Consider the following 23,300-nt stretch of genomic DNA (forward strand, 5'->3'; position numbering starts at 1 on the left):
TTTTTTTAAAAAACTCATTTATTTGAGAGAGAGAGAGCACAAGCAAGGGAGGGGCAGAAGGAGAAGCAGGCTCCCTGCTAAGCAGGGAGCCTAACGCGGGGTTCAATCCCAAGACTCCAGGATCACGACCTGAGCCAAATTCAGACGCTTAAACAACTGAGCCACTCATGCACCTTTATTTTATTTATTTATTTATTTTTTGAGAGAGAGAGAGAGAGAGCTAGGCAGAGGGAGAGAGGGAGAGAGAATCTTAAGCAGGCTCCACACTCAGCTGGAGCCCAATGCAGGGCTCGATCCCATGACACTGAGATCTTGACCTGAGCTGAAATCAAGAATCAGAGGCTCAACAGACTGAGTCATCCAGGCACCCCTCAACTCTCCTTTAAAATCCCAATAATAATATTAATGTATGATCCTTGAGAACAAGTCATTTGAATGGAGACTGAAACCATCCATGGCTATATTTTAGTGGGAGAAAACTAGACTTAGGTTAAAAAGCTTTACTTGAAGCTAGGGTGAGAACTCACAAAGCAGGCAAGCTCTTACACATGCAGACTTAAGCACAGACACACAAATGGGTACAAACAAACATAAATGCCAATTATCTGGACCCTACTCCAGCCCTGTTCTGGGTGGTCTGTTGTCAATGCAATATCACCACCATTTCCACAGCTCCTTGCAGTGAGTGGAAAAGCCAGGAGCTGCATTTTCTAGAATCCTTTTCCTGGGATGGAGTTTGCCAATGAGTAGAACTTGTGTGACATTTAAAAAGACAGAAAAAAAGTGGAAACCAAAGCTCTCGGGAGGCCGTTGCAGCCAGATGTGGGCAGACTGAGATTCCTGACAGTTGGCCGGGGAGCTCTCAGAAGCCACCTGTCTTGCAAGCTGAGGTAGCTAGTGAGAACTTCTCAGTTTTGTTTTGTTTTGTTTTGAGAAGGGCAACAACTCTGTGACAACTTAGAGAACTATCTTTTTTAATGTTTTTGGTTGAAATCTTGGTTGCTGGATTCCCTGCCCATCAGCACTGCCTTCCATAACCTTCCATAACCTTTAGAGGCACCTCCTTCCACTCTTCTGAAATCATAATGTAATTCTACATTAAACCCTTTATACTCAAAATGTGTTGTTTGCCTTGTCTCTTCTTCACAAAGCAATGACTTCTTCAAGCCCTGACAAGGATGTCTAAAATCTGTCAAGGACCTCCTCAACCCATGATACAACCAATTCTCATAGTTTCTCAACCCAGCTATGAGCAAGACCTTGTATCAGAGAATGTCAAGGGTCTCTCAGCTCCCAAAGTGCCCATCTATATTCCCGTGGATACCACTGGGAGGCTAGAGCACCGGGGGGAGTACACCCCTCATTTCTACAAGGTCTCCATTGTGGCTCCAACAGCCAGATGAGAACTCGGGTCGTGGCCACAGCAGGTGTGTGGGCTCCAGGGACAGCAGTAACTTCATGATTTGGGGGTAACAAAATATTGAGGAAAATAGCATACCAAACAGAAAGAATAATTAGTAAGTGATGGACATTTATAAAATAATGAGGAATCTGGAGGAAAACACTGTTCATATCTATTTAAACACTACACAATGGATAGGGAATCAGCCCATAAACTTGAGTATCGCACTTTGTATATCAAGTCTATTTATGTCTTACAGGTGAAAACCCTAACCATTTCAGTTCCGTAAATAACTCATTGCTCTTGTTCACTTTCTATCAACTTTATGTTTTTTTCTTTTTCTTTTAACTTTATGTTTTTTTCTTGATTTTTCCATGCATGTTGTCCATAGTAAGGGAGTAATTGGTCCTGCAAAGAAGCATGATATTGTTCATATTTCCTAGTACAAACTGATAAAATAACATAACATCATTATATTATTGTATTATCAATATTATATCAATGTATTCAATATTCATTGACATATTGATTCTGGCTAATATGAACGGATTCTAAGCCATGGGTCTCCTCTCTCCTCTTGTGGGCTGCCAACATCACAGTTCTGATGCTAAGGTACTGAAAGGCCACATCCTAGACACAGAAAAATTCATATTTTGGGGGGCCAGCTGCAGGTGAGCCAGCAATCTCTCCCTTGGTAAAACTCTGAACTCACCATAAGTAGGTCCTTCAAAAGTTGAGAGGGCAACTGAAATAGGAAATTAAATCCCCTTTTAATATGAATACATTGTAAGAACAAATGTTAGTAGTTGAGGAAGTGCATGGAGTAATAAATACAGCTATTTACTGGAGAGCTCTTACTTGGCCACGCTGGCATTTTCCCACACAGTACTAATTATACTTGCTATGTTGATTAGTCTCCTGCCCTGCCATTGCTATTATTCTTCCCATTATTTTTAACAGTTGGTGCCAAGGCAATGAATTATGGAAATTTATTTTAACACAAAACATAGAAGGATACTTCGAAACGGTGTTTTTTGAAAAATCTCCGGGGTATAATGTGTTATATCAAGACAATATATCTAATCTGGATTCACCTAAACCTTGGAGTTTGAAGGTGAACCTCAGTGCAACTTTAAAATATTTTCCCTACCTGCAGGGTTTAAAGTTGGCAATGGTTTAGCAAGCATCCTTAGCTCCATCTGAACCCTCCTGCCTCCCCACCTTCACTAGGGAAAAACTAGTTTGCACATGGAGGTCAGAGTGACCTGGTAAACATTACCTGCCAATTGCTGGGCATTTAGGAAGGAAGAACAAGAAAGTCACAGAAAATAACCCAGGCACAGGACCTTTGCCTGTCAAACAAGGAGAGACAAGGATTAAAAATAAAAAAAAATACATCATGTAAGGTTAAGAACTCCTGTTGTGCTAAGAGCTTTTGAAGCCTAGAAATACCAGAGGCTTAAGTGTATCTCGGATGAAAATGCAAGTTCTGACCTGAGATCATTAGTGCGACACTCAACCTGTGACCAGAGCTCCCATAGGTTATTGCACTCAGCTTAACCAGGGTTAGAAGGACAAGGCAAGGCCACAGAAAATGACACTCATTCAATTTAAACATAATTAAATTCTCTGAAGACTTTTTTAATAGGTTCTTGGAATCAACATTTTAGAGCACCCTGACTGAATGTGGCTATTTTGGGAAAACAAACTTGCTGCTCTCACTAATTTCTGCGTGAATTAAGGGATCTAAGAAACAGAGGGAGGTACCTTTTGGCCCTTCTACAATGCAGTCTGAAATCAAAGCACGGGTAAAGCTGGTGAAACTGATCTAACTTATTGTGTGCTAATGCGTATTAGGATGTGCTACCAATGTGCACTTAATATTATAATCATCCGGTATGGTATGTCTATTTCTACTCTAGTAAATGGACCTACTTTTAGACTGACCTCTAAAAACTGTCTCCAGTATCACTACCTCAGACTCCTGCATCTTGTTCAGAGCATTTTGGAAAGTTACAGAAAGAACATGAGGACTTAAGAGATCACAGTAATTGCAAAGTGGTTCCTGAATATGTAAAAAAATGCTGGTGAATCCAAACCCATCCCTCATTCTTTATAAAATGTCACCATCACGTCTGTCTTCGTAAGCTCTTTGTAAAGTCGGATGATCCAAGATGAACTATTCATAGACACAAAGCAGGGAGGGTTTAGCCAGCTGTCATACAGAACAAAAGAATGCTGAGGATCTTGACCTTTGCCAAAGCATATTTAATCTGGAATGGGAAGCCTAATAAAGAAAAGTTTCACAAACTATAGTTGAATAAAGAGGAAGCCCTATGATTCCACAGGTCAAAAGATAAGTAGAAACAAGAACCAACCCTCGAGAGGAACATAGTGGTGGCAAAATATGGGGTATGCCGGACTTTTAAGATAGACCCCAGACATTGTCATACTCTTACATTGAGATAAAAGCCATACATCTTAAATGTACAATTCAAAGAGTTTTAGCAAATGCATATATCCACAAGTTAACACCCCAATCAAGATATAAAATATTTCCATCACAGAAAGTTTCCTCATGTGGGTTTCCAGTCAAAGCCCACAGCCAACATTGTAGGCAACAAAAGATCTGATTTCCATTGTTATAGTTTTACCAGTTGTATGATTCACACGAATTTATCTAACTATCTGTAGACATTTGTGTCTGCCCTCTTTTGTGCAATGTCCTTTTTGAGAGCTATCTCTGTTGCTGAATGTATTATCAATATTTGTTTCTCTTTAATTGCTAAGTAATATTTGATTATATAAATATTTCCTGGCTTATCCATTCTGTCAGTGTCAGGAAATGGAAAAAAGAGATTTTACCCTCCTTGTAAGCTAACAAATGAGCCTGCCCCAGTTTCATAAGTGCTGACAGGACTAAAGAGTCCTGGGTCAGAGATAAAGCACTTTATTATTCATGGCAGAAGAGAGGCATGTAATTCATGTTTGTATCAATTTTTCCTGATCCACCTCCAAATCCCCCAGGGCATGATCTGGAGGTGGGCACAGATGCTAGTGAAGGTGCTCAATCTTTTCCTTGGAGATGTTTTATCTTTATTATGATAAACAGAAAATAAATCTGTCCTCTACCCTGGACTGAGACGCTATCTCTGCATGCCAAGACTTACCTGTACAAACATCCTTGGAAAGACAGTCCAGAACAAAAGCTGATATGAGGTATGCAGAAAAACCACAGAGAAATGTCTCTCAACACTGAGTGATGCACATTTTAGGTGTTTCCAGTTTGAAACTACTGTGTACATTATTGAGGAAGTTCCATGCAGTCAATTATGTCATGTGTGAATAAAAACGGTTTTATTTTTCCTCTGAAATTTTTATCCCCTCCTCCTTTACTTATTTACTTACATATTTATTTATTTTTATTATTTTTAATTTTTTTTTTTACCTTGCCAAGTACACTGGCAAGAGATAATATTGAAGAGATGGATTTAGAACTGACTTTTTGGGGGCACCTGGACGGCTCAGTTGGTTAGGCATCCAACTCTTGATTTCGGCTCAGGTCATGATGTCAGGGTTGTGAGAACAAGTGCCCCAGCGGGCTCCCGGCTGCGCATGGAGCTTACTTAAGACTCTCTCTCTCTCTCCCTCTCTCTCCCTTCACATGCTGCCCCTATCCCCAGCCCAGCTTTTTCAAACATGCTCTCTCTCTTTAAAAAAAAAAAAAAAACTGACTTTTTGTAATTTTGTTCTCAATCTTAGTACAAACATGTTAGTAGTTCACCATGTATGATATTAGCTGTCCATGTTTCATATATGTACTTTAATAGTGGGGGAAGCTCCCTCTATTCCTAGTTTGCTTCATATTTTTAAGATGAATAGATATTAGATGTTGGATATTGTCAAATGCATTTTCTGTATCTATCAGAATGATTATGTATTTTCTCCCTTTTTCTATGGTGGTGAATTATAGTAATTAATTTCTCAATGTGAAACCTCCTTATATATTTTTTAAATAAATCGTATGTGAGTATGATATGTTATCTATTGTTTATGTTGCTGGATTTGAATGTTCTATTTCATTATGGATTTTTACAGCTATTTTCTTGATGGTCGTGGTTCTTTAATTTTATTTTCTTGTAATATCTAGGTCAGGTTTGTCACCAGAATAATGATGATGTCATAAAATGAACTGAGAAGTATCTCCTTCTTCTTTTTTTCCTGAAAAAATTTAAAAGTAGTGTAAAATTTGATATATTTCTTCCTTAAGTATTGGATATAATTCAGCAGTATAACTATCCATACCTAAAGTTTCCTTTGAAGAAGCCATTTTATTAAAAATTTTATTAATTACTTTAGTAGATAAAAGAGTTTTAAATTTTCTTCTTCTTATGTCAGTTTTGGTAAACTGGTTTTTTATAAATTTGACTATTTCATCAGAGTTTTAAAATTTACTGAAATAGAGTTGTTCATAATTTTTATTATATTTTTAATATCCTTAATCTGTTTTGGAAATCTTTTGTCATTCCTGATTTTAATGTTTTGTGTTTTCTCACTCATTAATTAGCTGAGTATTTATCAATGTCACTAACCATATTATAGAAACAATGGCTAAGTTAATTCCTCTAATGCCCATTGGCTTGTTTTTCATTATTTTCTTTCATTTAATTTCCTCTTCTTTTTCTTATTCCTAAAAATATAAAGTTATGGCCTTGATTTAAAATCCTTCTTCTTGGGTGCCTGGGTGGCTCAGCTGGTTAAGCGACTGCCTTCAGCTCAGGTCATGATCCTGGAGTCCCTGGATCGAGTCCCGCATCGGGCTCCCTGCTTGACAGGGAGCCTGCTTCTCCCTCTGACCCTCCCCCCTCTCATGTGCTCTCTCTCTCTCATTCTCTCTGTCTCAAATAAATAAATAAAATCTTTAAAAAATAAATAAAAATAAATAAAAATAAAAAATAAAATCCTTCTTCTTGGGTAATGTAAATATATAAAGCTATAAATTTATTTCTATTTACTCTTTTGGCTACATAATACCCATTTTGAGAAGTTATATTTTTCTACTTAGTTTAAAATGTTTTCTAGGTCCCTTTATACAGCAAGTCTTTCCAACTCACTCACTAGAATGCAATGTCACTGAAATAGTTCACAAAACATAAAGCATAAATCATTCTTTTAATAACCTCAGCAATTATTCTTCTTCCCTACTTAATTCTGTCTGCATTTTACCTCCTTGTTCTTTAAATTCATCAGGAATGTTTCTGCTTCAAGATTTATGCTCATGCTATTTTCTTTGCCTAAAATACACTCTCTGTATATTTGCATGGCTTATGGTCTCACCTCATCCAAAATACTGCTCAAATATCACCTTCTCTATCAGGTCCATCCTTGACCATCCCGTTTAGAATTCTAATTCCATACCTGGTTGTTGTTTATTTTTTACCATATACATTTCACTGTTTTAATTTTTCCTAGAACCCTTATTGCTTTCTAATATATTATATAGCTTATTTACTTTTATTGCTTGTTGCCTGTTTCTACCACACACTCTACTATAGTAGGCTCTGGAACATTATAGGGACTCAATAAGTAACTTTATAAGGAATAACACTAGTAAATGACAATCTGTTCAAGAACTGTAGGGGAAAAATAGTGATTTATAAGGTCAATCCCAAGGGAGAGAGAAGAAAATTAGAGAAGTCCATATGGATTATGAGCAGGTGTTGATCATGTTTGAGTTTGAAATAGTGCTTTAAAAAAGACATTTCTAAGGCATAGAGAATAGTGTGATAATATTTACATATTTTGAGAAATCTGGGGTTTTGTCTTTGTTTTGTGATTGGGGAATAAGCTGTGCCAGTTCCCAGCAATGTCTAATCCTCAGGACAGATTTTTTAAAAAGGAAAACAGAACAGAACAAAACAAATCCTTGAAGTTCTGTGTTCTATAGAAGAGGATTGGAACTTGAAATTTATTATTGCAAATAATTTACATTAATTTATTATTGCAAAAAAAAAATCCAAAGATATATTTTAGTGAGACATGATTACCAGTAAAAGTGGTTACTCTAAAAGTAGCCAGATTAAAAGAAAAATGATATCCACAGAATCATAATATTACATAGAGAAATAGCTAACTTCTCAGTAGCAGAAGGAAAATGGAAATCACAGAACATTTTCCATACACTGAAAGAAAAGTGTCAATCTAAAATTCTAAACTCCATGAAATTATAATCTAAGATTAAAAGCAAATTAATTATTTTAAAAAAGCAAGCTTGTAACAAACAGATTAATAAATATCAGGAAGAAAAATAGGTATTACTAGGAATTATTGACGTTAAGAAGAAAGCAACATAATGCAATGAAAAACTTAATGACCATATATTTTAAAATTTAAACAAAATGGACAAATGTTAGGAAAATCATAGGTATCAAAACTGAAAAATAACAGAAAATTATCAACATTTGTATAATCACTAGATAATTAATCAGCATCCCAAATTTTCTCACAAAATAAACTCTAGGCCCAGAGTTATCCTGAAAGAAGTCAGAGATAAATACATACAGAGGAGCAAACATAAGAATTACATCCTATTTGCCTCAGAAACCATGCAAGCAAGAAGAGTGGAATAAAATATTTAAAGTGTTGAAAGAAAAACTGCCAACCAAGAATTCTGTACCCTGTGAAGTTATCCTTCAAAAGTGAAAAATAATTAAAGACTTTCTTAGACAAACAAAAATAAAGGTATTTTGTTGCCAGTAGACCTGCCTTGCAAAAAATATTAACATATGTTTTTCAGAGAGAAGGAAAATCAGAAACTCAAATGTACATAAAAAAAGAGCAACAAAAAAGAAAGAAGGTAAAATAAACACTTTTATTTCATTCAATTGCCCTAACAGATAAGTTGTTCAAAATAAAAATAATGTGTTCAATTACTTAGGCATATATCATTTATTATATATTTAAACATAGACATTTATGTGAAATGAATAACAGCAATGATACAAGGGATGGGACAGAGTAATTTAGGTCATATTATCATTATTATTTTATTATAAAGTACTCACACTATCCATGAAGTCATATAGTATTATTTGAAAGTGGACTTGGATTAGTTATAAAGATATATTGCAACCTCTAGGGAAACCATTTAAAAAGGTTTTGTTTTGTTTTTGTTTTTGTTTTTTAACTACAACTGATTTGTTAATAAAAAAGAGAAAAGAGGGGTGCCTGGGTGGCTCAGTTGGTTAAGCGTCCCACTCTTTTTTTTTTTTAAGATTTTATTTATTTGACAGAGAGAGACACAGCGAGAGAGGGAACATAAGCAGGGGGAGTGGGAGAGGGAGAAGCAGGCTCCCCGCGGAGCCGGATGCGGGGCTCGATCCCAGGACCTGAGCAGAAGGCAGACGCTTAACGACTGAGCCACCTAGGCACCCCAAGTGTCCCACTCTTGATCTGGGCTCAAGTCATGATCCACAGGGTCCTGGGATTGAGCCCTGCTTCCTGCTCTGCGCTGAGCAGGGAATCTTCTTAAAGATTTCTTTCTTCCTCTCCCTCTGCCCCTACCCCTGCTTGTGCTCTCTATCTCTGAAATAAATAAATTCAAAAAAAGAGAGAAAATAGAATCAATCAAAGGCCTCAATTAAAACAATCAAAGGCAAAAAAAAAGTAGAAAACGAAAGTAGGAACAAAAACAAAAGTACCTGTCATGATAAGCACTGGGTAATGTATAGAATTGTTGAATCACTATATTGTATACCCGAAACTAATATAACACTGTATGTTAACTATAATGAAATTAAAATTAAAACCTAATAAAAATAAAAAAACAGTAACAAGATAGATATAAATCCAACTATATTAATAATCACTTTAAATGTCAATTCTGTAAATGCACCAATTTAATGATAGAGATTGTGAGAGTAGGCCAAACACTACGACCCAACTATATGCTGGCTAAAGGAAGCCAATTTTAAATATAAAGACATACACTGTTTAACAGTAAATGGATGAAGAAAATATACCATGTTAATACTAACCAAAATAAAGCAGAAGAAGCTACATTAATTTTGGCAGAACACATTTTAGAGCAAGAAATGTTATTAAAGATAAAGAAGGGCATTACATAATAAATAAAAGGGTAAATTCACCAGGAAGACATACAATCCTTAATATGCATGTGCCTAACTACAAAACATCAAACTATGTTACTCAAAAACTGATAAAACTGCAAGGAGAAGCAAATGAATCCACTATCATAGTTGAAGAATTCAACACTCTTCTATCATAAAGGACCAGAAAGCAGGAAGAAAGTCAGTAAGGACACAACTGAACTCAACAACATCATTAATCAACTGGATACAACTGACATCTATAGACTATATCCAGCAACCACAGAATACACATTTTTCTTAAGCTTGCATGGAAAATTCACCAAGATAGATTATATTCTGGGCCATAAAACACATTTTAACAAATTTAAAATAATATAAACCATGCATGTATGCTCTCAGAGTACTGTGAAATTTAAAATAGAAAGTAACAAAAAGTATAACTAGAAAATGCTCAATTACATGGAGATTAAATATCTCACTTCTAATATAATATGTGAGTAAAAGAAGAAATGTCAAGAGAAATTTAAAAATATTTTGAACTCAGTGAAAATGAAAATACAACTTCTGAAATTTGTGATATTCAGTGAAAGCAGTGCATGGAGGAAAATTTAGAGCATTGAGTCTAAGTTTTAGAAAAGAAAGATCTAAATTAATCATCTACATTTCCACCCCAAACTAGAAAAAGAAGAGCAAATTAAATTTAAAGTAAGCAAAAGAAAATAAATACTAAGAATTGGAGTAGAAAGAATAGAGATAATCATCAAAACCTAAGTCTGTTTCTTTGAATACAACAAAATTGATAATCCTCTATCCAGCTAACAACAACAAAAACAACAACAAACAGAGAGAGAGGATGCAGATTAGCACATCAGAAATGAGAGAAGAAACACCACTACAGAGATCCCATGGACATTAAAAGGATAATAAAGAAATACAAAGAACAATTCTATGTGCACAAACTTGATATTCTAGATGAAATGCATGAATTCCTTGAAATACACAATCTGCCAAAACTCACATAAAAAGAGATAATCTAAATAGTCCCATACTATTAAAGAAATTGCATCAATAATTAATAACCTCCCCAAAGATCACCATGCCCAGTTAGGTTCACTGATGAATTCCATCAAATATTTAAGAAAGAAATTATGCCAATTCTCTACAGTCTCTTTCAAAAGGGAAAAACAGGGAATATACTAATTCATTTGATGAAGCCAGCATTACTCTACTACCAAAACCAGACTACAGAATAATATCTCTCATGAATGTATATGTAAAAATCCTTAACACAATATTAGAAAATCCAATCCAACAATGTATAAAAAGAATTATATGCCACAACAAGGTGAGATTTATTCCAGGTTCAATATTTGAACACCAATTAATAGAATCAATTATGTCAATAGGTTACAAAGGAAAATTTCAGTATCATATTAATTAATGTAGAATAAAACATTTGACAAGATCCAACAGTCATTCATGATTAAAAAAAGAAAACTCGTAGTAAACTAGGAATACAGGGCATGTTTGCTACTTAATCTGCAGAAAATTTATAGCTAATATCATAATTAATGGTGAGAAAAAAAAATCTTTCCCACTAACGTCAGGTATAACGCTCACTCACTCTACTGCGTTTCAACATTGTACTGGAAGTTCTTGCAAATGCAGTAAGACAACAAAAGGAAACAAAATGTATGTAGTTTGAGAAGGAAGAAATAAAACTGTTCATTGGTGATTGTCTATGTAGAAAATCTGAAAGAATCAGCAAAAGACTATTGGAAGTTTATAAGAGGTTATAACAATATAGCAGGATATAATGGTAATACAAAAAAGTCAGTAACTTCCCATTATACCAGTAATGAAAAAGTGGAATTTGAAATTAAAACACAATACCATTTACATTAGTACTAAAAGGAAATACTAGATATAAATCTAGCAAAATAATTTCAAGATCTATATAGGGAAAACTATAAAATTCTGATGAATAAAATAGAATATCTAAATAACTGGAGAGATATTCCATGTTCATGGATAAAGACTCCATATTGTCAAGATATCAGTTTCTCCCAACTAGACCTATAGATTCAATGAAACCCCAATCAAAATCCCAGCAAGTTATTTTGTGGGTATCCAGAACTGATTTTAAAGATTATATGAAAGGGCAAAAGACCCAGAACAGCAAATACAATATTAAAGAAGAGTAAAAATGGGAAGACTGACATTATTCAATTTCATTTTCCTAAAAGATGTTATTTATTTATTTGTCAGAGAAAGAGAAAGTACAAGTAGGGGGAGTGGCAAGCGGAGGGAGAAGCAGGCTCCCTGCTGAACAAGGATTCCCCATGCGGGACTCAATCCCAGGACCCTGGGATCATGACCTGAGCTGAAGGCAGACACTTAACTGACTGAGCCACCCAGGCATCCCTGACATTATCCAATTTCGAGACTTACTATAAACTATAGTAATCAAGCCAACATGATATTGGCAAAAGAAGAGACAGATCAATGGAATAGATTAGAATATCCAGAAATAGACTTACATAAATACAGTCACCTGATTGTTGACAAAATTGCAAAGGTGATATAATGCAACAATAGTCATTTTTATTAAAATATATCTGACATATAACACTGCATAAATTTGAGGTGCACATGTTAATTTGATACATTTATATACTGTAAAATGGTTGCCATTGTAGCAATATTTATCAACTCTATCATGTTACATAATGATTCTTTCTTTTTAGTAGTTGGAATAATTAAGTTATAGTCTTTTACCAAGTCTGATGGTTATAATACAGTATTGTTGTCTGTATTCAATATATAGTACATTAGATACCTAGGGCTTATTTACAACTTGTAAGTTTGCACCTTTAAAACAAATCTATCCCATTTCTCACCCCCCATCCTCTGGGAAGCGCCACTTTACTCTCTCTTTTTGTAAGCTTGCCTTTTTGATTCCATATATAAACAATATCAAACAGTCTTTTCAACAAATGATTCTAGAACAACTGGATATGCAAAAAAATGAATATAGACACAGACCTTACGTCCTTCACAAAAATTAACTAAAAATGGATCACAGACCTAAATGTAAAAAACACAAAATGGTAAAACTTCTGTAAGATACCATAAAAGTAGATGACCCTGGGGTGGTGAGGACTTTTTAGATACAATATTAAAGGCAAGACCCATAAAAGAAAGCATTAGTAAGCTGCACTTAATTAAAATTACAACTTTCTTCCCTATGAAGGACAAAATCAAGAGAATGCAAAGGTAAGATACAGACCAGGAGAAAATACTTTTAGAAGAGATATCTGATAAAGGACTGAATATGCAAAGAACACTTAAACTCAACAATTAAAAAAAAAATGAACATCCCAATTTAAAAATGTGTCAAAGACCTGAACAGACACTTTACCAGAAAATATACACAGATGGCAAATAAGCACAAGAAAGATGCTCCACTTTTTAGGTCTCAGGGAAATGCAAATTAAAACAACAATGGAATACCACTGCAACTTATTAGAATGGCCCAAATCCAAAACACTGACAACAAATGTGGCCCAGGATGTAGAACAATGGGAACTCTCATTCATTTGTGATGGGAATGCAAAATGGTACAGCCACTTTGGAAAATAGTTTGGTGGTTTCTTACAAAACTAAACATGATCCTACTATAGATCCAGCAATTGCACTCCCTGGTATTTATCCAGAAGTGTTAAGAAATTATATCTACACAAAAACTTGCTCACAAATGTTTATAACAGCTTTATTCATAATTTCCAAAACCTAGGGAAATAAAGGATGTCCTTCAGTAGGCGAATGTATAAATAAATTGTGATACATCCTGACTATACAATAGTATTCAGTGATAAAAAGAAATGAGCTATCAAGCCATGGAAAGATGTGGAAAAAACTAAAATGCATATTACTAAGGAAAAGAAGCCATTGTAAAAAGGCAACATACTGTATGACTCCATTATAAAGGCAAAACTATGAAAACAGTAAAAAGATCAGTGGTTTCTAGGGGTTGGGTTAGGAGGTGTGTGGGAGGAATAAATAGGTGAAGCATAGGATTTTTAGAAAAGTGAAAATATTCTGCATGATACCATAATGATCGACACATGTCATTACACATTTGTCCAAAAGCACAGAATGACAACACCAAGAGTAAACCCTACTGTAAACTGTGGAGTCTGGGTAATCATAATTAATGTAGGTTTGTCAACTGTAACAAGCATACCACTCTGGTGGGGGATGTTCATGATGGAGGAGGCTATGCATGCATGGGGGAAGAGGGTATATGGGGAATCTTTATACCTTCCTCTTTATTTGCTAAGTACCTAAAATTGGTGTAAAAATATAAACACTTATGAAAAAAAGATAAAAATATTTTTCCCATTCATATAAAGTTCCAAAAGTGGCCATGTTAACTTACTTTATTTAAGAATTTATATAAAGGTTTAAAACTGCCCAAAAAATCAAGGGAATGATCACAAAAATCAAAATAGTATTTAACTCTAGTAGAAAAACAGAAGATGTAAAAGAGGCAGCTTGCAGGAGAGGCTATTGGGGTGCTTACATTGTTCTATTTCTTGCTCAGACGGCTGGTTACACGACTGTTTGCTTTATAAATCTTATTTAAACTGTGCATATTTGTCAGTATATATAATATATATTACAATAAAAAAGAAAACCTCAGCACAAGGTGGCTGATACATCATTATATTTTATAACTGAAGTGCCTTTACATTATGCTTTACAAAGTGCCTTTCTGAAAACACCCTATCAAATTTAAATGCAGAAGCTATAATGATAAAATTATACAATAGCTGACCTAGCTCTCATTTTATCACTTTTTCCACAGCTTAGATATGAAGCCTGTGATTAAATATAACAGAATAAAATGGGGTGTGTGACACTTAAAAGGAAGAAACATCTCTATGGACCCTGTTTCATCTCCTCTTTTAGCAAAATGCTTATCCCTTATGAAAATTAAACAAATGCCGAAGTGTGATAAGCCATAAAGTTCCTGGTATATCAAGCTCACATTTGCTTAGTCTCAGACTGCTTTATCAGATATGTGTTCGATTTTCTCACCTGAAAGAATGAGGTGCTAGAAGTCTGTGTTGTAACCCCAGAATAATCCACGAATATTAGGTAGAGACAAAGGTTACCTACCTACTAGTAAGTTGGAAAAATGTTAAGGATAACTAAATAATTACAATACTCCTCATATGAATACTTAAGATTTCATACTGTACTTTTTTACAATTTAGAGGTACATTTTTTTTACACTGAAGGGTAGTTAAATACAGTATTATATTAATTTCAGGTGTACAATATAACAATTCAATATTTATATACATTACAAAATAATCACAGTAAGTCTAGTTAATGTTTGTCACCATATGAAGTTATTAAAATATTACTGACTATATTTCCAAGGTTGTATTTTATATCCCTATGGATTATTAATATTACTATTTACAACTGGAAGGTTGTACCTCTTAATCCCTTTCCCCTATTTTGCCCATCTACCCAAACTCCTCCCCTTCTGGCATCCAGTAATTTGTCCTCTGTATAAGTCTCTGTTTCGTTTGTTCATTGGTTTTTGTTTCTTTTTAGATTCCACATATAAATTAAATGAAATATTTGTCTTTCTTTATTTCACTTAGCATAATACCCCACAGGTCCATCCATGTTTTCACAAATGATAAGATTTCATTTCCATTTATGGCTGAGTAATATTGCATTATATATACATAATACATTTATATGTATGTATGTAACGTGGTATTCTTCTATCAACAGACACTTAAGTTGTTTCCGTATTTTTGCTATTATAATTAATGCTGCAGTGAATAGAGGGCTGGATATGCCTTTTCAAATTAGTGTTTCCTTTTTGTTCAAATAAATACCCAGAAATAGAATTGCTGGACTATATGACACCTTTATTTTTAGTTCTTTGAGAAGCCTCCATACTGTTATTTGCTGTGGTTGCACCAATTTACATTCCCACCAACAGTGCAGGTTTCCTCTTGTGAGGTGATATCACACTGTGGGTTTCATTTGCATTTCCCTGATGATGAGTGATGCTGAGCATTTTTTCATGTGTCTGTCTATCATCTGCATGTCTTCTTTAGAAAAATGTCTATTCAGGTTGTCTGCCCACTTTTTAATTGCATTGTTTGGTTTTTTGGGTGCCGAGTTTTATGAGTTCTTTCTACATTTTGGATCTTAACCCTGTATTGGCTATATCATTGGCAAATATTTTCTCCCATTCAGTGGGTCGTCTTTTCATTTTACTGATGGTTTCTTTCACTGAAACATGAGTTTTAGAGGGATGTAGCCTCATTTCTTTTTGTTTTTATTTTGTTACCCTTGCCTGAGGAGACAGACCCAAAAAAATATTGCTGAGACCAATATCATGGCATTTATTGCCTATATTTTCTTTTAGGAGATTTTATGGCTTCAGGTCTTAAATTTAAGTCTTTAATCCATCTTGACTATATTTTTGTGTATGGTGTGAGAAAGTGGTCCAGTTTCATTCTTTTGCATGCAGCTGTCCAGTTTTCCCAACACCATTTATTGAAGAGACTGTCTTTCCCCGTTGCATATCCTTGCTTCCTTTGTCATAGATTTATTGATCATAAAAATATAGGTTTATTTCAAGGCTCTCTATCTTGTTCTACTGTTCTAGGTATCTGTTTTTGCGCCAGTACCATACTGTTTTAATTATTATAGCTTTGTAGTGTAGTTTGAAATCAGGGAGTGTGATACCTTCAGCTTTATTCTTTCACACAATTGCTTTCACTATTTGGAGTCTTGTGGTTTTCTGCCCCAACTCCCATATCCTATGATGTAAATGTTAGTGCTCTTGTTATCCTAGAGGTCCCATAAACTAGCCTCACTTTAAAAAAAATTCTTTTCTTTTTTTCTGTTAAGCTTGGGTGATTTACCTTCTCTCCCAGATTGTTCATTTCATTCTTTTCCATCACCTAATCTGTTGATTTCTTCTAATATTATTTGTCATTTCAGTTATTGTATTCTTCAGCTCTGATTGGTACTTTCTTATAGTTTCTATCTATTTGTTGAAATTCTCACTGTGTTCATCCATTCTTCTCCCAAAGTCAGTGAACATCATTATGACCATTACTTTGAAGTCTTTATCAGGTAGATTGCTTATCTCTGTTTTGTTTAATTCTTTTTCTGAGGTTTTGTCTTCTTTTGTTTGAAACATACTCTTCTGTCTCCTCATTTCGACTGATTCTCTGTGTTTTCCTCTATGCATTAGGGAGGCCAACCACATCCTCTAGTCTTGAAAAAGTGGCTTTATGTAGCAGGTGTCCTGTGGGACCCAGAAGCATAATCCCTTTGGTCATCAGAGCCAAGCACTCCAGGGGTGTCCCCTGTGGGCTACATGTGCCCTCCTGCTGTAGCAAGGCCATGACTGCTGCAGGCATGCTGGTGGGTGGGGCTGGCCGTTGGCACAGCTAGCTGTAAGTCCCAGCCATGACTGTTGCAGGTATGTTGGAGGGTGGGCCTGGCCCTCCTCCCCCCATGGTGAGAGCCCCTTGGTGGGAGTAATAGTCCAGGCTGAGGTTGCCTGCCAGGTGTGGGTGGCAAAGCCACTTTGAGGTGGGGGGAACTCTGGCTCTAACCAAAGCTGGCATATAGCATTGGAGGGTTGCCTACCAGGGTGTGCTGGTTGGTTGGAGAGGATCTGCAGAGGGAGGCCAGGGTAGGGCTGGTGATGTTAGCAAGGTAGATGGAGGGTGTCAGAAATTGCACCTTCCAGAGCTGGGACAACTAGATAGAAAATGAGTTTTAAAAAATGGTGCCCACAATCTCTTCCCTTCCCAGAGAAAGTTCTAACAAATCCCTGCCCCTCTGGTACATGCCCTAAAATCAATCAATATGTCTCCTTCACATACGGCACAGGCACTTTTCAGACTACTGCCTCTGTGCTGGGTTTTGGAGGTGTGAGTTTGTGTGTAAGCCATTTAAGAGTGGAGTCTTGGTTTCCTACAGTTCTCTGGCTCTCCTGGAGTTAAGGCTGCTGGTTTTCAAAACCTCATGTCGTGGGGGCTCATCTTCCCAGTGCAGGCTTCCAGGGCAGGGGTGTCCAATGTGGGGCTTGAACATCTCACTTCTCAGGGAGGACATCCACATTAGTAAGACCCCTCCTGGTTGTGGGCCACCAAGGTGGGGGTGTGGGTCCTGACAAGACCATAAACCTCCCCCTCTTCCTGTATGATGTGTTTTTTTCTTTATACCTTGAGATGTGGAAGACCTGTTCTGCTAGTCTTCAGGTAGTTCTCAGACACAGCTGTTCCATATGTACTTGTAGTTTTGATGTGTTCACAGGAAAAGGTGAGTGAGCGCAGGGTCTTCCTAACTCAGCAAACTTGAACCAGGGGTGATGTTCTTAACTGATTGAAAGCATACCTCTTGTTGCATATAGCATTTCCTATTTCCTCCCCAGTCGCTGAATTGATGATGAATTGCTCCACCTGCTTCTATTCATACTCTTAATTCCTAGAACCCATATAAAATTGTGCAGTATGTTTTATAATTGGGACTTCTTTTCTTCTTATGGTGGTATACTTTATGTACTACATATTTCATATTTATGCATAGCATAATATATACTATTATAAACAGTTTATTACACACCCACCGATTTATGCAGACAACGGTTTGGGCACTGAAGATATATGATAAACATGACATATGAGGTTCTGTCTTAATTTGTCTGAATTTAAAACTATATAACAGGTTGATTCAATTAAGAATATAAAACATAAAAATACGATGAAAAAGTCTGTGGAGCGGTGCCTGGGTGCCTCAGTTGGTTAAGCGGCCGGCTCTTGATTTCAGGTCACGTCATGATCTTGGGGTCCTGGGATTGAGCCTTGTGTGGGGTTCCACACTCACCAGGGAGTTCGCTCGAGAATTCTCTCTCTCCCTCTCCCTTTGCCCCTCCCCCCAGTCACATTCTCTCACTCTCTAAAATGAACAAATAAATCTTTAAAAAAATAAAAAGAAGTCTTTGGAGTTTCCTTAATTTTGAGGATTTAATATTTAAACTAATGCTTAAAAAGTTAATATTTAAAGATGCAAAATACACACAAATCTGAAGGGACAGCTAGTGTTGAAGCTCTAGAGGGAAGAATGCTTTTGGCATGTTTTAGATACTGGAAGACCAGAGTGGCTGGAGTTAGTTAATTAACAATAATTAGAACAAAAAGAAATGGAACATTCTAATAAGCAAGTGTAAAAGAATATAAACATTATTGTTGGAACCACACCAGGGAGTCTTTAACCCTGGCAAACCGGGATTGATCTTGAGTTGAACAAAATCTTAGAGAAACCCCAAATTTCTCCTACTGATGATTCCATTTTGTCTCTAGCCCATGATTATGATCTGTGCTGTTTCCCTTACTTCTCCAGCTCAGACAACGTGACCTACTTTGGTATATTTACAGTAGAATTGCATATTACCTATACTAGATTCTACAGTCAGCAAATCTGACACTCACGTATTCTAATAATTACCCTGGAAACCTGTTAAATCTCTCATAGAGTATAAAATACTTAGTTTTCTATTCATAAACCTGCACATTAATTCCTATGTATCCAAAGTTTGAGAAGCACTCTGAGAGCTCATCCACAAGGAAAGAAGACTCTATGCAGATGTCTGGGCATTGAAATTGTTCAGTCTTCCCTTTTTTTTAAGATTTAATTTAATTTATTTATTTGACAGAGAGAGAACACAAGTGAGGGGAGGGACAAAGGGAGAGAGGGGGAGAGAGAGAGAGAGAGAGAATCTCAAGCAGACTCCATGCTGGGCACAGAGCCCAACTCAAGGCTCGATCTCAGGACCCTGACATCAGGACTTGAGCCGAAACCAAGAGTCACATGCTTAATCAACAGAGCCATCCAGGCGCCCCTGAAATTGTTCACTCTTTAACAGAAAGACCAAATCCCTAAATGGAAGGGTAGATATTCCTCATCTTGCCTGCAGGGTTTATAATCTTCAGATCTGTTTGAGATGAGAAAATAAAGAAAACAAAGGAGTCACATCTCATGCTAGGTTTCCCTTCTACAGTCACAGTGAAATGCAAATGGAAAGATGAGACTGCCCTGTTTTTAACCCCACTTCTGATATTCCCCATTTCTAACTACAGTGTAGGAAACTGACTCTAACTCCTGACTTTCTTGATAGTTCTATTTCCAACACTACATGGACTCTATGATTCTGTTGCTTCAACCAGATCTTCTGTCACTTCATTACTGACTTTGTCTCTCACTTCTATCTTTATCTTTCAAGATTACTTTCCTTTGATTTTCAAATACATCTTTAGATCCTGTCTCTCCAAAGGTGACTACGGAAAATTATCTTGCTTTCTCTTTACCATCAGATTCAGTAAAGGAATAATCTGCATTCTCTCCTCTTGCTTTTTCAGCTTCACTTAATACAAGCTGAATTCTGTGCACTACTGTACTGAAACTTAAATTTCAGTGTTATGAGTGGTTTCCTAAATCTCTCCCCCAAAGATCTACTCTCAAGCTCTCTCCTACATGACCTCTCAGAAAACTGCTATGCCGTTTTTCTGGGCTTCCTTCTCAAAACTTTCTTGCTTCACTTTCAGGACGTTGTTTGGCTTTACCTCCCACCTGACTGATCTCTTTTCCATTGCCTGTCTCCATCACATGCCCTCTACTTCCATGGGGGTATTCTGCAGGGCTCAGTACTCAGCCAGAGTGGCTCATAATTCTCTGTTCTCACACTTTATAATGCCACTCACTTACGTCTCCAACAAAATCTCTATTCAAATGACACCCAAAGTTGTATTTTCAATCTACAGAACTTCTAGAAGTAAATAAAATGCATTGGCTAATTCTTTCTAAATTTTAGATATTCTATAATTCTATAATAGTTAATACAAATAGTATATAATACTGCAAATGACTTCAAGGAACAAGTCTAAAGTTAAATTTGTTATCTCTCTCTCAAAATCCATCCTTCTTCTGTACTCTGTATACGGTGCAGTGGTACCACCATCCATACATTCACCCAAGCAAAAATCACAGGATCAGCTTTTATCATTCCTTTTCTGTCAGCCTTGATTCAAGAGAACAGCAATCTCTAATGTGTCTATCATATCTATCCAAAAAATTCCTTTTTTTCCAATCCCTACTTGCAAAAATGTATGTTTAATTCCCAGACTATTGCAATATATTCCTGAATATTTTTTTCATTCCTTTTTTATACTCAACCTCTATTCAAAGTTGTCTTTCTAAAAGTAACATACATTTGGAAATTCTACTACCTGATTAAAAATAATGATGATTCTCCACTATTTGCAGAATAATGTGCCCGATGTTTCAGTCATTTTGTAGTTACAGCCCAGCTTTTATCCCAATCTCTGTTCCTATATATTCCTATGTCAAATTATAGTCTCCAGCCCCTCAGGCATTTGTACCAGTCTCCCAGCATGCCAAGCAGATTCAAGTATGAAATAGGGGAAGATTATCTTTTTCTTTAGAATTCTGAATGATCCATGGTTCATGACTTGGAATATACTCTTCAAAAGTTTTGAAACCTTGGGGCGCCTGGGTGGCTCAGTCGTTAAGCGTCTGCCTTCTGCTCAGGTCAAGATCCCGGGGTCCTGGGATCGAGCCCCACATCAGGCTCCCTGCTCAGCGGGAAGCCTGCTTCTCCCTCTCCCACTCCCCCTGCTTGTGTTCCCTCTATCGCTGTGTCTCTCTCTGTCAAATAAATAAAATCTTAAAAAAAAAAAAAAAGTTTTGAAACCTTATTCTCTTGGATTTCAGACTACATTTCAGTGATTTGCACTTAGATGTTGCTCAAATAGTTGTTCTTGGAAATAATGAAAGGGGTCACAGAAACTTTACCTTCTACTCTGTAATAGAAAAAAATGGGGGGAGGGGAGGGGATAGTATCTTTAAAAGAGCAAGTTGAGGCCAAACTATTTAAAAGGAGAACTCTTTATCAAATGAAAAATCTCCTTCTGAAACACGTTAGCACATTTATTTCTAAGACGCTGTGATCCATCTATCAGCATTTCTTTAAATAGTCACATTTCTTCTCAGCCATCATCACTGCAAGACCATGTTTCCCAACATTTATTCCTGAAATTTTCCAATATTCTCATACAAGGTTATAAGATCTTCCAAAGAAAGCAATAGATCTATACTGTTGAGTTCTCAATTTAAGCCTCAATGATGATGATGACAGTGCTTTTATAAAACTCTGAGGTATTGAGCTCTGCTTCTGATATTGCTGCTCTTAAATTTTATTGAGCCAGTTACTTCTAGTGTCTACGGAGAGTGCTAGGCACTTTTAGATGCTGCATTAACACTCTAAGGCTACCTTAACATGATAGCACCATAATGAACTATAAGCATTTACTGAGCTCCTAGACTACTTAGCCTATTCCCTCAGTATAGTTTCCTTCCTATGAAAGCCTGACGCAACTGGTTTTTGTAGCCAACAATGCCATCTTCCTCATTCCAATTCATGTAAGTAAACTGCAAAATAGACTACAATATACCTAATACATTTCTCTTATCACCAATAAACATTAAAAATAATAGACTCACAGCTCTTGCTCATTTAGATACAAGCTGCCTACTACTTTTATTCTATTCCAGCTCATTTTAATTATTTCCAGAACTACTCTCCTTGAGATACATTGGAAACAACTCCTGTAATTGTTGGGAAGAGGTGAAAATAAATTGATGTTGTTACCTTTTATTTTGCCATGCAGATATTACTTCATAATTAAGTATCTCTTTATGAATCAGAATAATAGTTTTGTTTTACGCTCAACATTAGATGTTGACGATCTAAACTGTATCTTAGGTAGACCCCACAATGTTACTGGATTCATGACATTTTATCTGGGAGCTGTTTATTTCTTCATTTACTCTAACCTGAGGCATTCTCCTCCACTTCTGTCTGCCAGCCTTCTTGGGAGAAAAAGACAGCCAGTCTAACTAGAAAAGTAGGACAGAAACTGAAAGCCAACCTGCTTTTTACCTGTGTGCTGAGAGAAAATAAGAGCAAGTGGTGTTTTTACCTTTGTTTTTGTTTCCATTCTAATGTACTGATAAATCACTCCCAAAATGGGTCGAGTAGGTCAAGAGGGGTAGGTGCCAGGCAAATGGCACTGTAAACTGACTTCCTCCAAGTGTCTTTATATCACAGTCCATGCAACTATCTTCCATTGCTAGGACTAGTCATAAAATTATCTGAAATACTTCCCAGGTCCAGTTTTATACTAGAAGAAGGAGTCCCTAATCACTGGAATTTTAGATTTATTGTAGGACAGCAAAGAGATCATTAGCCACTCTAGAATATGTTGTTCCAAACTTTTAATGAAATATTACAAATATAATAAACACACGCACATTCTTTCTTAGTTTTTATGCTATGAATTTTATATTGAATTTAATAATGTTGCCAACTCACTCTTTTCAACTTAAATATTTATTAAGTTCAGCACCTTTCCAGTTTTCAAACTGGTATTTTTTCCAGTCAATTTATATAAGACAGAAAAACTCCAAGAAGAAACAAAAATCACTCAAGATACCACAACATAGCAATGACACTAGTAATATCATCTCTTGCCTAGATGTAACTTAAATCCAACTATCTACTTTCTCACTTAAGAAATATTTCAAAAATGCATGCCATCAAAATACAGTCATACAATACTACTATTTTGATATTAACAATGTAAGAAAATAAA

Source organism: Halichoerus grypus, chromosome 6 (genome assembly GCF_964656455.1).
Source record: "Halichoerus grypus chromosome 6, mHalGry1.hap1.1, whole genome shotgun sequence".
NCBI lineage: Eukaryota > Metazoa > Chordata > Mammalia > Carnivora > Phocidae > Halichoerus > Halichoerus grypus.